The sequence below is a fragment of the Coregonus clupeaformis genome, chromosome 4, assembly GCF_020615455.1.
Source record: "Coregonus clupeaformis isolate EN_2021a chromosome 4, ASM2061545v1, whole genome shotgun sequence".
Lineage (NCBI taxonomy): Eukaryota > Metazoa > Chordata > Actinopteri > Salmoniformes > Salmonidae > Coregonus > Coregonus clupeaformis.
Genome location: NC_059195.1, coordinates 13,777,093 through 13,794,155, shown reverse-complemented (window position 1 = coordinate 13,794,155; position 17,063 = coordinate 13,777,093).

Sequence of the window (17,063 nt, the reverse complement as noted above, 5' to 3'; positions counted from 1 at the left end):
TTGCCTTGCCAAATAGTTCAGCATCTCCCACATTGTACAGGAAATTTCCAGTAGCAAAAAATATCAACCCAATACACAGAGTTTGTATAGCAGTCAAAGCGAAACCGCGTTGGGTTCCATTTGGTATGGGTTGAGTAAATTGACCAGATATGAGTGATTGTGCGGAAAAACGATCATGTTGAAAAATAAATTATTCAGAATGGTCTAAAGGATGTATTCGAGGTCCAATAATTTGTTCCCCCTGTAGAGCACGGTGAACAATCCAGGCTCCAATGTCAAGTGGATTTTCCAAGAAGGGACAGGCCAGGGGCGGTGTGTTCAATAGGGCGATATGGGCGACGCACTGCCAAACGGGAAAAGGAAGGGATTTTTTTTCTAATCAATTATATCACGGCAACAGTAGTTATCAGTGTTCTAATCTGATCTGACTGCCACTAAATGTCAAATCAGGCTAAAGTCGTGCTTCAAATGGCCCCGCCCGTTTTTGGGGCGATTTCAGTCATGTTGAAAATCGCCCAGAAGTCTGTCATAGACTCCCATGTAAAATCTATTTTTTCAAATTTCAAAGCTTTCAATACAATCTCTATGGGTGTCTGTGGGCTTGCACTTACGCGCTTTCGTCATACGTGACGTAACCATGAACGTAACTAAGAAAATAGCGGCTAGCAGCGTCTCTGTTGCGACCTGCAGTGTGGCGTTATCTTATGTTTTTAATTTGTACACTTAGTGGCGTTATTTTATGTTTTTAATTTGTACACTTAGTTTACAAACATTCTGCCAACCATGGATTTCCAGTGGTGGGTTTTGGACTGATCTTGTTGATCGTGTACATACCCGCTACGAACGGACTAAATAATGAAAACGCTGCTGGCAGCGGAATCCAATACAGCTGGGAGACTTGGCTGGATGACAGAGTCCCGGACAGAGAAGTGGAGCCGGCCGGCTTCACCCTGGTCAGAGCGGACCGCGATCTGACACAGTCACAGGGAAAATCGATCCTGGTAAGAGAGCGACTCTGTACCCCCGACATTGAACTGCTTTCTGTGTCACTGCGACCTTACTATCTGCCCCGTGAGTTCCCCCAATTGTTTGTTACCGTTGTGTACTGTTGATAATCACAAGTTTACTGGAGAACTGAGACCAAGTAGAGACTTTGGACAGGGTGGATATGGTATAATAAAGGCAGTTTATTCAGAGGTAAAGATATCTGGAATCGCGTGCACGGACTCGTTCGTCAAACTCTTAGGGAGCTATCTGAAGAGAGCCCCGAAAACATTGTGTGCAGACATTTTATACAATAAATGATGTAGGTTGAATCTAGTAGTTCTGATCTTCTGATTGGTCCTGATGAGTTGGGCGAGGTCCCCTCCACTGTTGCATTGGCTCTGAGTCGGGTTCTCTGTCTTCAAATGTTCAGCCTAAAGAGAGGGGATTTTTGTGTGTGTGTGTGTGTGTGTTTAACAGTGATGATGTGTGTGTGTGTGTTATCAGTGATGATGTGTGTGTGTGTGTGTGTGTGTGTGTCCTCAGAGCAAGAACTCGTGAGTTGGAAGAACTGAGAGACCTATGGCGTGGGTGTTGTCCTTGGCCACCTGCTGACAAGGCTGACAAGATAGGACTCTTTTGTCCATTGTTATAGGATAGGAACAGCATTGATTGAAAACAAACGCCCAACACAAAATGGGTCATGCACAAGATTTTAGTCAGACCAAGCTATAACATTATATATTTACTACGACAGTACATTCAACCAAAAGCTAATATAACAAAGGCATCAGAGATTATTTATAATCTGTCACAGAAACTGGAATCCATCTCCCCAGATCAGTCAATAAATGCTTCTGGTATTGACTTATATGCTGCCCCTGTCTTCATGTTGTTGCTGGACATATCTTTTTTAAAATGTGCGTAGGTCACCTAAATCATCAGAAAAATTGCCCCTCCTGAGAATTTTTTCAGGAGCCGCCACTGGGACAGGCCATAGTGATGAACAAGAATCTGATTGGCAGAGAAGTCTATTTATTCACCAGGACAGGCTAGAATCAAGTTAAAGTAGTAGGTAGCAGGTTTGCTTCAGCGAATTCGTTATGGTTTCTGATCAGGCTCTCTTTCAAGCTCTCTTTCTTGAGCAGGAAAGTTTGCAGAAATTCTGGTTTTACAGATCTTGCAAAATCACTAATCCGGCTTTCTGGAATACCCCTCTGGAATACCCCTCAAGTGTTATGATACTGATGATTTGTCGCCTCAGATTGTTTGTTTACGGCTAGGTGGAAGTAGGAACAACAGTTCAATGTACAGAGTGTAGGTAGGGGTAATGTACAGGTGTAGGTAGGGGTAAAAGTGACTAGGCAATCAGGATATATAAGCAGGGTATGTGTGTGGTGTGTGTGGTGCCAATATGCATGTGTGTGAGTATGTATGTATGTGTGTGTGTGTTGGAGTGTCAGTGTAGTATGTGTGAGTAGAGTCCAGTGACTGTGCATTGAGTCAAGGGGGGTAGGGGCAGTAGGAGAGAAAGAGAGACCCTTTTAGGCATCCAACTGTCAGTCCTAATGTTTTATTTTAAAAATCAAGAAAATAATTTGTACATAAAAAATTATACTACATTTACATAACTAATCTGCCATTTAACACATCAGGGTGGAACCTCAAGCTCTGTTGAATGGTCTGGGCGGTGGTCAACCTATCTATCTCTGAATGAAGATAGAAGAACAGAGAAAACTCTGAAAGAAGCCTTTTAAAACTCAAATACATCATATCTCTCTTTCTGTCTCTCCTTTCAGTCTCAGCTAGAGGCATGGAGCACTGGCTCTGACTTGTTGCCTTTCTTGGCTTTCTTACTGGCTGCATTGGACTGCTGTCCATTCCCTGGTCCCCTCTTCTTGCCCCAGTGTTCATTCTGCTGTTGGAGCCTCTGCTTCTTCTTCTCTCTGTAGGATGCCATGTTGTCAAAGCTGACCTTGTACTGGTGCTGGAACCGACTCTCTAACCCTGCTGAGACTGTTGTGATGAGAAACAGGAGGGAGGAGCAGGATCAGAGACAGTGAAAGGGATTGTAGCACAGTTCAGGTGGTGGATTACTATTATAATGTCAAACCCCTTCGTTCTAAGCCTAGATTCAAGTTTATGTTGCAGGTATTTCTGAGCATCCGCTAAATAACAAAAGAGTAAAAAACAAATGTGAATGTAAAGTCTCCTCTAAGTCTGACTACTTTGCATTATAATTACTTAGCTCAGGGGAACATTAGGAGGCAGAAAGGGAGCAGAGTGCATACACACCGCAGGTTAGTTCTGCTCTTTACTGAGGGAGGAGGAGGATGATGAGGGGGCGATGTGGTAATTTGTGTGTGTGTGTGTGATGACTCACCCTGACGTGCCTCCCAATGTGGCTGAAGGGTTTCTGTCACTCTCTTCAAATCCGGGCTTTCACTGTTGCACTGCAGAATACAAACAACACCGGGGCTCTGTGAACAGTACAAACAACACCGGGGCTCTGTGAACAGTACAAACAACACCGGGGCTCTGTGAACAGTACAAACAACACAGTGAGAGTATAAGAGATACAAGCCAAATCTTGTTGTTTGTGTGTGTTTACTAAACCAGTACTGTATAATCTTGTGGTTTTTAAGTCAAGTATTTGCTCTACACCTGTACCTTCCAGCTGCTGGAGGGCACCAGCTGCTCCTCTGGCCCCTAGTCCATCCCAAACAGCTGCACTGAGGGAACTCTGTAAAACACATGGCAAACATTACATCCCAGTTTCCATTCATACAAAGCATGTGTCATCTAGGTATATCTTTCAACAAAACAGGGTATACATTACTAAAAATTGTAGTCTGTGAGGAGAACGCTGACCTCTCACACTGCACTGTCACATGACGTCCACCAGGGGAGCCAGCGACCGCAGACCTCTGGGAACAAAGGCAGAGATTAAGATGTCACAAACATAACATGGCTCAGGGGAAAATCTGTGACCTGCCACCCAGCACAAAACAGCACAGCTGGTGTAGCCATAATAAACTGTCTAAGAAAGGAATGCCATCCTATATAGGAAACAGCCATATACATGGAGGGTGCAGTGAACTATAAACAGTGAGCTCTATGGATTGAAGCTTGGTATGAGTGAGGAGGAGGATAGCTATTCAGTATGTGTGTGACTGTGAATGGCATAAGTAACACACTCAGAAGAGAAAGGACTCCTTCATGTATCAATGTGAGTGGCTCGGTTAATGTGAGAAGTAAAGTGATCACCTTTTCTGTATCTGTATCAGAGTTCGGCATGTCCCTCAGCTACTTCAGGTTCCAGCTCTGGAGCCTCCGGCTTCACTTAAACTCCCACAGCTTTATGGTCCCATCCTGTCAACACACACCAGCCCAGTCAGACACACTAGTCTCCATTGAAAATGTTTTTTTAGTGCAGTAGTAGAGCTTCATCTGTATCAGTACAACTGCAGCTAGTCTAGAGAAATCTTATATATTGGGTTTTGATGGGGTAACAAAATGGAACTAAGCTCATGAAGCATTTATACGTTATATTCTTCAAGAATCAATGGGTATATATCATGAATTTAAAAGTCAAAAAATGTATGTAGCAATCACAGATTTCCCCTTTAAGTCGAAGAACTCAATTCATTGATGCGTCTAGCAGTTCGTCTAAATCTCCCCCCTGATCCAGAGAGTAGACACTGCGGATGTCCTGGTGGGGCCAATAGAGAACTGACAAACCTATGGAGAAAAACATGTTAAATGTCAAGAAATGGCAGTGTTAACCAACTGCTTAAGCATTAATTAATGTTAAATTCTGTCTCTTTCTCGTGGCCATTCTCTGACAGGTACGCCAGCCGTACTCACTAAGTGTCTCAGGCAGAATGCCTGGATGTTGTGTGGCTGACTGACCCTGATATTCTCATTGTGGTCAGCTGTGATGACATACTTGTTGTTGGCATTCAGGGTCTAGAGGAGAGGGAGGGAGATATACCAAACTGAGAGGCAGTTCCTTATGGAGTTTAACCTGCTCTGTAAGCTGAACCTAAAGCAAGCCATGATCAACAGGGTACTATAAAGAAAATGTGTTAGGGATTCTTGCTTATCAGTGCTACACATAGGATTTTGTTGTTTAATTTTTGCATTGTCATTTCAGTAATTATCCATAATATATTGTTGTGAAATATCTTTTCAATAACAGAAAATATCATTTTTACAGCTGTTTGAAGCTGGTGGACCAAAACTGCAGTTTGAAGCTGGTGGACCAGCTTCAAACAACTGAAAAAACAATATGTTTTGTTATTGAAAATATACACTGCTCAAAAAAATAAAGGGAACACTTAAACAACACAATGTAACTCCAAGTCAATCACACTTCTGTGAAATCAAACTGTCCACTTAGGAAGCAACACTGATTGACAATACATTTCACATGCTGTTGTGCAAATGGAATAGACAACAGGTGGAAATTATAGGCAATTAGCAAGACACCCCCAATAAAGGACTGGTTTTGCAGGTGGTGACCACAGACCACTTCTCAGTTCCTATGCTTCCTGGCTGATGTTTTGGTCACTTTTGAATGCTGGCGGTGCTTTCACTCTAGTGGTAGCATGAGACGGAGTGTACAACCCACACAAGTGGCTCAGGTAGTGCAGCTCATCCAGGATGGCACATCAATGCGAGCTGTGGCAAGAAGGTTTGCTGTGTCTGTCAGCGTAGTATCCAGAGCATGGAGGCGCTACCAGGAGACAGGCCAGTACATCAGGAGACGTGGAGGAGGCCGTAGGAGGGCAACAACCCAGCAGCAGGACTGCTACCTCCGCCTTTGTGCAAGGAGGAGCAGGAGGAGCACTGCCAGAGCCCTGCAAAATGACCTCCAGCAGGCCACAAATGTGCATGTGTCTGCTCAAACGGTCAGAAACAGACTCCATGAGGGTGGTATGAGGGCCCGACGTCCACAGGTGGGGGCCCAACGCCGTGCAGGACGTTTGGCATTTGCCAGAGAACACCAAGATTGGCAAATTCGCCACTGGCGCCCTGTGCTCTTCACAGATGAAAGCAGGTTCACACTGAGCACATGTGACAGCCGTGACAGAGTCTGGAGACGCCGTGGAGAACGTTCTGCTGCCTGCAACATCCTCCAGCATGACCGGTTTGGCAGTGGGTCAGTCATGGTGTGGGGTGGCATTTCTTTGGGGGGCCGCACAGCCCTCCATGTGCTCGCCAGAGGTAGCCTGACTGCCATTAGGTACCGAGATGAGATCCTCAGACCCCTTGTGAGACCATATGCTGGTGCGGTTGGCCCTGGGTTCCTCCTAATGAAAGACAATGCTAGACCTCATGTGGCTGGAGTGTGTCAGCAGTTCCTGCAAGAGGAAGGCATTGATGCTATGGACTGGCCCGCCCGTTCCCCAGACCTGAATCCAATTGAGCACATCTGGGACATCATGTCTCGCTCCATCCACCAATGCCACGTTGCACCACAGACTGTCCAGGAGTTGGCGGATGCTTTAGTCCAGGTCTGGGAGGAGATCCCTCAGGAGACCATCCGCCACCTCATCAGGAGCATGCCCAGGCGTTGTAGGGAGGTCATACAGGCACGTGGAGGCCACACACACTACTGAGCCTCATTTTGACTTGTTTTAAGGACATTACATCAAAGTTGGATCAGCCTGTAGTGTGGTTTTCCACTTTAAATTTTGAGGGTGACTCCAAATCCAGACCTCCATGGGTTGCTAAATTTGATTTCCATTGATAATTTTTATGTGATTTTGTTGTCAGCACATTCAACTATGTAAAGAAAAAAGTATTTAATAAGATTATTTCATTCATTCAGATCTAGAATGTGTTATTTTAGTGTTCCCTTTATTTTTTTGAGCAGTGTATTTCACAGTGATTTAGATGGTAATGACACCCTACACTATTCAGTGCTTAAACTGAAAATTGAGCGACCAGTGTAGAATTTTAGCAGCCAGGAAATGACAGAGCGATTTGCATTTGATAACAGAGCCACAAAGTCAGAACAGCTTTTCCCATTTTGACAACAGATGCTGCTCCGGAGGGAGAAATCAATAGGTGAATATCACAGCCAATCACAACACTGGTGGGTAAGTAATACTGTGAAACACTATCATCCCACTATTAGCGGCAGATATATTTTGGGGGGAAAAATCCTATAGCACCTTTAATGTATATCTTGAAATGTATGGCAGTATGGGCTGATGAATACTCAATAATAATAAATTATTATGTGCATGAGGAATTCTTCCTTACCATGATCAGAAGCAAAGAGAGATGTCCCAGCTTCAACTCTCCTGTCTTCTTGGGTTCCATTTAAAAACATTCAACTAGGAAGAATAGCCTACCTATTAATAAGATAGTATTATGTGCATGAAGTAATCAGCTTTACCATGGATAGCAGCATGGACAGATGTCCCAGCTTCAACTCTCCTGTCTTCTGGGGCTACACCACAGATAAGGAGTACATGTCACCTGTCTTGTCTGCTGCCCACACCTCATCCTCAGCCTCGGTGAACATGAGATGTGCACCTTCGCACCACCCACCTGAAATCACACAACTTTTTCAGTCAACACCTCAAAGCAATAGTGGCAGTCTTTGCACATTTAAGTTTGTGGTTGTTGTAGATTTCAGTAAGCAGGAAGTCACCCCGCTGTGTATGATGATGTCATATTGCTGAGTCTAAGTGTGGAGGATACCTTGTACTGATGACCTGCCATGAGGGTTCACAGTGGAACAGAACCATGTGTTTGGTGTCATCTGTCAGCGCCAGCAGCTTCCCTGAGGCTGACACGCAAACGGCAGGATTTTGTCACTCCCTGTTTCCTATGATCCATGGCCATCACTACCAGGATGAAAAGGATCAGGGCCCGGTTTCCCGATAGCGATGAAACTTAGGCTTACGAGTGTTTTTAACAATGCATCTTATAGGGCTACAAAGGGTCGTGAAGGAAGCATGAAGAGGCCAGAGATAGCCAGACTTGAGCTATGGAACAGAAGTTGGGTAGATGGGTAGAGTGTTGTGGGTAGATGTGTGTTGAGGAAGAATGGCGCCAGACATGATAAAGAAGAATCTGGACCAGTAGGAGTGAAATTTTTGGAGAAAGTGGACCCTTGTCTTTTGGTGGATCCATTTGTGGTTTCAGTGTGGGTGAGAAAGGAGTTGGGTGCAGTTGACGGTAACCTGTAGTGGACTTGTGATATTTGTGACCAGAGGGAGCAGGCGCTCTGTGTCACGCAACTTGGGTCAAAATCTGTTTCTTGCTTTGCTCTTAGGAACAGGGCACCATTGAAAGGAGTGTTTTCTGGGGTAGCGTTAAGTGTGGAGGTGGAACAATTGAAGTTGAACATTCCTGGTGTTTGTGGTTCCCGCCGTTTGTTGTGATGGAGACCCGATGGGAAGTGTGGTGAAACAGAGGAGTCACTGTCAGTCCTTTTGAGTTTTGAGTCAGAGTCTCTACCAGACAAAGTCAGGTTAAGATACATCAGTTATCCTGTTAGAGCTTTTGTGCAGAATCCACTGCGCTGTTTCAGATGCAATGTTTATGGTCATGTTGCAACAGTGTGTAGGAAGGAGATTCCAAGATGTGGGAAGTGTGCAGGAGGGCATGGGACAGAGGATTGTGTAGTTTCGGTGGATAAAGTTGTGTGTGTCAACTGTAGTGATGCTCATGTTGCTGGGGATCGGAAGTGTCCGGTGCGAGACAGGCAGGTTGATGTGGCCAGTGAGAGTACTGCAGAAGATGTCATATGCTGAGGCAGTGAAGAAAATAGAGGAGGATGGGTCAAGAGTGATGGATCCTGAGAGGATCCTAGTGAGTAGTAGATTTGTGCCAGCACAGAGGGATAGGGCAACAAGTGATTTATGCTTCAGTAAGGTTGGCTTCTTAGCGTTCATAGCAATGGTTATCAACTGTACCGCAGAAATTGAACGTAAATCACAGAAAATAGATGTTGTGGTGGCAGCTGCAGAAGTATTTGGGTATCCGAGATTTTAGTTACAGGGTGTGTTGAGGTGTTGTGTCCCATCCTCCCAGGCCGTTGTCATGGTACAGGAGCAGATATGGTCAAAGTAGTGGAATGGGGTAGTGGGTTTTTAATGAGTGTAGGCGGCAGCTGCAGAGAAGTACCTTGGTGTACAAGATTTTACTGCAGAAGAGTTAATGGAGTGGTGATTTTTATGTTAATGAAATAGTGGTATATAGGTGTAGGGTTAGTCGGTGGTGCATTTTTTTCCTTTTAGGAACAGGAATAATTAAGTGAATGTAATACATGTACAATTAGTTTTTAACAATGTTTGAGCTCCCTTTCTCACCAAAGGAATATGAAATGATGTGTAAAGCAATACCAGATGGTGTTCTAAATATTTTGAAACAAACTGTGGTCAATACAGATCCATCACTTGTAAATTCAAGCATAGTAGTTAAGTGTCTCAATTACTGATAAAAAATTAAATAATTCATTAATTAATTAGAGAAGCTTTTTATGACAGTGATTTTCCAATAGCAAAATGTAGGTGGAACTTGCAAATTGGCCAAAGGTATGGACTTTATCACTATATATACAAAAGTATGTGAACAGCCCCCAGCTATTTCAGCCACACCCGTTGCTGACAGGTGTATAAAATCAAGCACACAGCCATGCAATCTCCATAGACAAACATTGGCAGTAGAATGGCCTTACTGAAGAGCTCACTGACTTTCAACTTGTCACCGTCATAGGATGCCACCTTTCCAACAAGCCAGTTCGTCAGATTTCTGCCATGCTAGAGCTGCCCCGGTCAACTGTAAGTGCTGTTATTGCTGTTAAGTGGAAACGTCTAGGAGCAACAACGGCTCAGCCGTGAAGTGGTAGGCCACACAAGCTCACAGAACAGGACAGCCGAGTGCTGATGCGCGTAGCGCGTAATAATAGTCTGTCCTCGGTTGCAACACTCACCACCGAGTTCCAAACTGCCTCTGGAAGCAACGTCAGCACAAGAACTGTTCGTCTGGAGCTTCATTAAATGGGTTTCCATGGCCAAGCAGCCGCAGACAAGCCTAAGATCACCATGCGCAATGCCAAGCTTCGGCTGGAGTGGTGTAAAGCTCGCCGTCATTGGACTCTGGAGCAGTGGAAACGCGTTCTCTGGAGTGCTGAATCATGCTTCACCATCTGGCAGTCCGATGGACTAATCTGGGTTTGGTGGATGCCAAGTGAACGCTACCTGCCCGAATGCATAGTGCCAACTGTAAAGGAGGAATAATGGTCTGGTGTTGTTTTTCATGGTTCGGGCTAGGCCCCTTAGTTCCAGTGAAGGGAAATCTTAACGCTAGCATACAATGACATTCTAGACGCTTCTGTGCTTCCAACTTTCTGGCAGCAGTTTGGGGAAGGCCCTTTCCTGTTTCACCAACTTCATATTAATGCCCATGATTTTGGAATGAGATGTTCAAATATCTCAATCATTATTTGAATTTGTTGTATAAAAGCGATAATGCACTCGAAGACGGTATTTGGAGGATATATTGGCATGGTTTGTCAGCCTTCGACTTCGTCTTGGGCCTAACAACAACCGTGCCAATATATCCTCCAAACGCCGCCTTTTCGGGCATCACTTAATTAGACCTATCACAGGAAATATTTGTATGAAAATCAGTGCAATATAAAATGGCAATTCTAATTGGTGTACTATGGACTAGAGAGCTCAAAGACCTAAACTGAAGTGGTTTTAGGTGTATATGTCATTAGGACTGGAAGTTATTGAAAATTAGATCTGTACATGAATTAATAACCACAGCTGTAATGGAATAAATATTTGTAGAAATTCAAATGGGAGAATTTTGAAAAAATAAAAAAGGTGTACCTTTATTTAGGTCAAGGAACATACCACACTTGTCTGTAGATCTGTAGCTCATATCGACAGTGAGCTATTGGAAATTATACCCATCACAGGAAATATTCATGTAAAATCAGTTAAATAAAAAATGACAATTATAATGGGTGTACTATGGAGGAGGGACACCAGTGAACAACATCAAGTTATTTTATAGATGTATATTTAATTTGGACTGGACACTATTGAAAATTAGATCTGTACGTGAATTAATAACCACAGCTGTACTAGGTGAAATATTTTATAGAAAATGAAAGGTGAGGAATTTGGAAAAAAATGAAAGGTGTACCTTTGATAAGAGAGATCAATGAACCCAACACATGTCTGTAAATCTGTAACTCATATGGACAGTAAGCTATTTAAAATATCAGGAAATATTCATGTAAAATCAGGGAAGTGGTGAACTGGAATTCTAATGAATGTAGCATGGATGAGGGGGAGTCAGTGACTTTACATAATATAGTTTTACATCTCCATTTCACCTGGATAAAAAGCTTTTGAAAAGTGTCCTTGTAAGTATCCTTGTTACACCTTTAACATTAGAATGTCACAAGAGGGGATGGCTGCCGTTTTACGGGCTCCTGACCAACTATGTTATTTTGTGTGTTTTTTTGCATTTTGTACGTAATGTTGCTGCTACCATCTCTTATGACCGAAAATAGCTTCTGGATATCAGAACAGCGATTACTCACCTCGAACTGGACAAAGATTTTATTTCATGAGTCCGACGCGAAGGATATACTGTTTCTCCGAGACCAGGCCCAAATCCCCGTCATTCGCGTGAAGAAAAGACAGAGGTACAGGGGGTGGAGATCGGGGTGCCTTGTGAGAATTTGTTGGCGAGTGGGTAACCCACCTCTACCATCCGTTCTATTGGCCAACGTGCAATCACTGGAGAATAAACTGGATGAGCTCCGTTCGAGACTATCCTACCAATGGGACATTAAAAACTGTAATATCTTATGTTTCACCGAGTCGTGGCTGAACGACGACACCGATAATATACAGTTGGCTTGCTTTCCTGTGCATCGGCAGGACAGAACAGCTACGTCCGGTAAGACGAGGGGTGGTGGTGTGTGTCTATTTGTCAATGACAGCTAGTGCGCAATGTCTAATATTAAGGAAGTCTCGAGGTATTGCTCGCCTGAGGTAGAGTACCTCATGATAAGCTGTAGGCCACACTATCTACCAAGAGAGATTTCATCTATATTTTTCGTAGCCGTCTATTTACCATCACAAACTGATGCTGGCACTAAGACCGCACTCAATGAGCTGTATAAGGCCATAAGCAAACAAGACAATGCTCATCCAGAAGCGGCACTCCTAGTGGCTGGGGACTTTAATGCAGGCAAACTTACATCCATTTTACCTCATTTCTACCAGCATGTCACATGTGCAACCAGAGGAAATAAAAAAAACTCTAGACCATCTTTACTCCACACACAGAGACGCATACAAAGCTCTCCCTCGACCTCCATTTGGCAAATCTGACCATAATTCTATCCTCCTGATTCCTGCTTACAAGCAAAGACTAAAGCAGGAAGTACCAGTGACTCGCTCAATACGGAAGTGGTCAGATGACGCGGATGCTACGCTACTGGACTGTTTTGCTAGCACAGACTGGAATATGTTCCGGGATTCATCCAATGGCATTGAGGAGTATACCACCTCAGTCACCGGCTTCATCAATAAGTGCGTCGACGACGTCGTCCCGACAGTGACCGTATGTACATTGCCCAACCAGAAGCCATGGATTACAGGCAACATCTGCACCGAACTAAAGGCTAGAGCTGCCACTTTCAAGGAGCAGGACACTAATCCGGATGCTTATAAGAAATCCTGCTATGCCCTCTGACGAACCCTCAAACAGGCAAAGCATCAATACAGGACTAAGATTGAATCCTACTACACCGGCTCTGACGCTCGTCGGATTTGGCAGGGCTTGCAAACTATTACGGACAATAAAGGGAAACCCAGCCGCAAGCTGCCCAGTGACACGAGCCTACCAGACGGGCTAAATGCCTTTTATGCTCGCTTTGAGGCAAGCAACACTGAAGCGTGCGATCACGCTCTCCGTAGCCGATGTGAGCAAGTCCTTTAAACAGGTCAACATTCACAAGGCCGCGGTGCCAGACGGATTACCAGGACGTGTACTCAGAGCATGCGAAGACCAACTGGCAAGTGTCTTCACTGACATTTTCAACCTCTCCCTGACCGAGTCTGTAATACCTACATGTTTCAAGCAGACCACCATAGACCCTGTGCCCAAGAAAGCGAAGGTAACCTGCCTAAATGACTACCGCCCCGTTGCACTCACGTCAGTAGCCATGAAGTGCTTTGAAAGGCTGGTCATGGCTCACATCAACACCATCATCCCGGAAACCCTAGACCCACTCCAATTCGCATACCGCCCCAACAGATCCACAGATGCCCTTTCCCACCTGGACAAAAGGATGTGATAATGCTGTTCATTGACTACAGCTCAGCGTTCACCACCATAGTGCCCACAAAGCTCATCACTAAGCTAAGGACCCTGGGACTAAACACCTCCCTCTACAAATGGATCCTGGACTTCCTGACAGACCGCCCCCAGGTGTTAAGGGTAGGCAACAACACATCTGCCACGCTGATCCTCAACACGGGGGCCCCTCAGGGGTGCGTGCTTAGTCCCCTCCTGTACTCCCTGTTCACCCACGACTGCGTGGCCAAGCACGACTCCAACACCATCATTAAGTTTGCTGACGACACAACAGTGGTAGGCCTGATCACCGACAACAATGAGACAGCCTATAAGGAGGAGGTCAGAGAACTGGCAGTATGGTGCCAGGACAACAACCTCTCCCTCAACATGAGCAAGACAAAGGAGATGATCGTAGACTACAGGAAAAGGAGGGCCGAACATACCCCCATTCACATCGACAGGGCTGTAGTGGAGCGGATAGAGAGTTTCAAGTTCCTTGGTGTCCACATCACCAACAAACTATCATGGTCCAAACACACCAAGACAGTCGTGAAGAGGGCATGACAACACCTTTTCCCCCTCAGGAGACTGAAAATATTTGGCATGGGTCCCCAGATCCTCAAAAAGTTATACAGCTGCACCATCGAGAACATCCTGACTAGTTGCATCACCGCCTGGTATGGCAACTGCTTGGCATCCGACCGTAAGGCGCTACAGAGGGTAGTGCGTACAGCCCAGTACATCATGACCTATATACTAGACGGTGTCAGAGGAAGGCCCAAAACATTTTCAAAAACTTCAGTCACCCAAGTCATAGACTGTTCTCTCTGCTACCGCATGGCAAGCGGTACCGGAGAGCCAAGTCTCGGTCCAAAAGGCTCCTTAACAGCTTCTACCCCCAAGCCATAACACTGCTGAACAATTAATCAAATGGCCACCCGGACTATTTACAGTTGAAATCGGAAGTTTACATACACCTTAGCCAAATACATTTAAACTCAGTTTTTCACAATTCTGACATTTAATCCTAGTAAAAATTCCCTGTCTTAGGTCAGTTAGGATCACCACTTTATTTTAAGAATGTGAAATGTCAGAATAATAGTAGAGAGAATGATTTCTTTCAGCTTTTATTTATTTCATCACATTCCCAGTGGGTCTGAAGTTTACATACACTCAATTAGCATTGCCTTTAAATTGTTTAACTTGGGTCAAACGTTTCGGGTAGCCTTCCACAAGCTTCCCACAATAAGTTGGGTGAATTTTGGCCCATTCCTCCTGACAGAGCTGGTGTAACTGAGTCAGGTTTGTAGGCCTCCTTGCTCGCACACGCTTTTTCAATTCTGCCCACACATTTTCTATAGGATTGAGGTCAGGGCTTTGTGATGGCCACTCCAATACCTTGACTTTGTTGTCCTTAAGCCATTTTGCCACAACTTTGGAAATATGCTTTGGGTCATTGTCCATTTGTGACCAAGCTTTAACTTCCTGACTGATGTCTTGAGATGTTGCTTCAATATATATCCACATAATTTTCCTTCCTCATGATGCCATCTATTTTGTGAAGTGCACCAGTCCCTCCTGCAGCAAAGCACCCCCACAGCATGATGCTGCCACCCCCGTGCTTCACGGTTGGGATGGTGTTCTTCAGGCTTGCAAGCACCCACTTTTTCCTCCAAACATAACGATGGTCATTATGGTCAAACAGTTATATTTTTGTTTCATCAGACCAGAGGACATTTCTCCAAAAAGTACGATCTTTGTCCCCATGTGCAGTTGCAAACCGTAGTCTGGCTTTTTTTATGGCGGTTTTGGAGCAGTGGCTTCTTCCTTGCTGAGCGGCCTTTCAGGTTATGTGGATATAGGACTCATTCTACTGTGGATATAGATACTTTTGTACCTGTTTCCTCCAGCATCTTCACAAGGTCCTTTGCTGTTGTTCTGGGATTGATTTGCACTTTTCGCACCAAAGTACGAGGAGACAGAATGCGTCTCCTTCCTGAGCGGTGTGACGGCTGCGTGGTACCATGGTGTTTATACTTGAGTATTATTGTTTGTACAGATGATCGTGGTACCTTCAGGCGTTTGGAAATTGCTCCCAAGGATGAACCAGACTTGTGGAGGTCTACAACTTTTTTTCTGAGGTCTTGGCTGATTTCTTTTGATTTTCCCATGATGTCAAGCAAATAGGCATTGAGTTTGAAGGTAGGCCTTGAAATACATCCACAGGTACACCTCCAATTGACTCAAATTATGTAAATTAGCCTATCAGAAGCTTCTAAAGGCATAACATATTTTTCTGGAATTTTCAAAGCTGTTTAAAGGCACAGTCATCTTAGTGTATGTAAACTTCTGACCCACTGGAATTGTGATACAGTGAATTATAAGTGAAATAATCTGTCTGTAAACAATTGTTGGAAAAATTACTTGTGTCATGAACAAAGTAGATGTCCTAACCGACTTGCCAACACTATAGTTTGTTAACAAGAAATGTGTGGAGTGGTTGAAAAACGAGTTTTAATGACACCAACCTAAGTGTATGTAAACTTCCAACATCAACTGTACATTGACCCCCCCCCCCCCCCCACCCCCTTTGTTTTTACACTGCTGCTACTCGCTGTTTATCTATGCATAGTCACTTTACCCCTATCTGCATGTACAAATTACCTCGACTAACCTGTACCCCCGCACATTGACTTGGTACCGGTACCCCCTGTATATAGCCTCATTATTGTTATTGTGTTACTTTGTATTTTATTTTTTTACTTTATTTTCTTAACAATTTCTTGAACTGCATTGTTGGTTATGGGCTTGTAAGTAAGCATTTCATGGTAAGGTCTACACCTGTTGTATTCGGCGCATGTGACAAATAAAATGTGATTTGAAATGGGTCAAATATTGCACCCTTAGTAGCTAGAGTTAACAAAAAAAGGTTGGGCCTTTGCAGTGTGTAATCGTCATATAGGGCTAACCCTCCTGAAGGGGAATGCAAAAACATATATATTTTTGCTTACATGTAATCACAGATATTGCACTTTTACGATGTGCCCTAAACCACCTAAGCGCTAGAAATAAGCATATTGCCTCCCTTTTCCCTCTCTGCTAAGGGAAGAGTTCGAGCATTGGTAAAAACATAATCTTATCCTACAGTAGATACAGTGCATTCGGAAAGTATTCAGACCCCTGCCCTTTTTCTACATGTTGTTACATTAGAGCCTTATTCTAAAATGTATTACATTATTCCCCCCCTCATCAATCTACACACAATACCCTATAAAGACAAAGATAAAACAGGTTTTTATAAATGTTAGCAAATGTATTAAAAATAAAAAGCAGAAATACCTTATACACCGAAGTATTCAGACCCTTTACAATGACACTCGAAATTGCGCTCAGGTGCATTCTGTTTCCATTGATCATCCTTGAGATGTTTCTACAACTTGATTGGAGTCCACCTGTGGTAAATTCAATTGATTGGACATGAAAGGCACACACCTGTCTATATTAGGTCCCACAGTTGACAGTGCATGTCAGAGCAAAAAAACAAAACAAGCCGTGAGATCGAAGGAATTGTCGGTAGAGCGCCGAGACAGGATTGTGTCGAGGCACAGATCTGGGGAAAGGTACCAAAACATTTCTGCAGCATTGAAGGTCCCCAAGAACACAGTGGCCTCCATCATTCATCATTCTTACTGCACACATTGTTAATTACTATTGGGGATTTATTA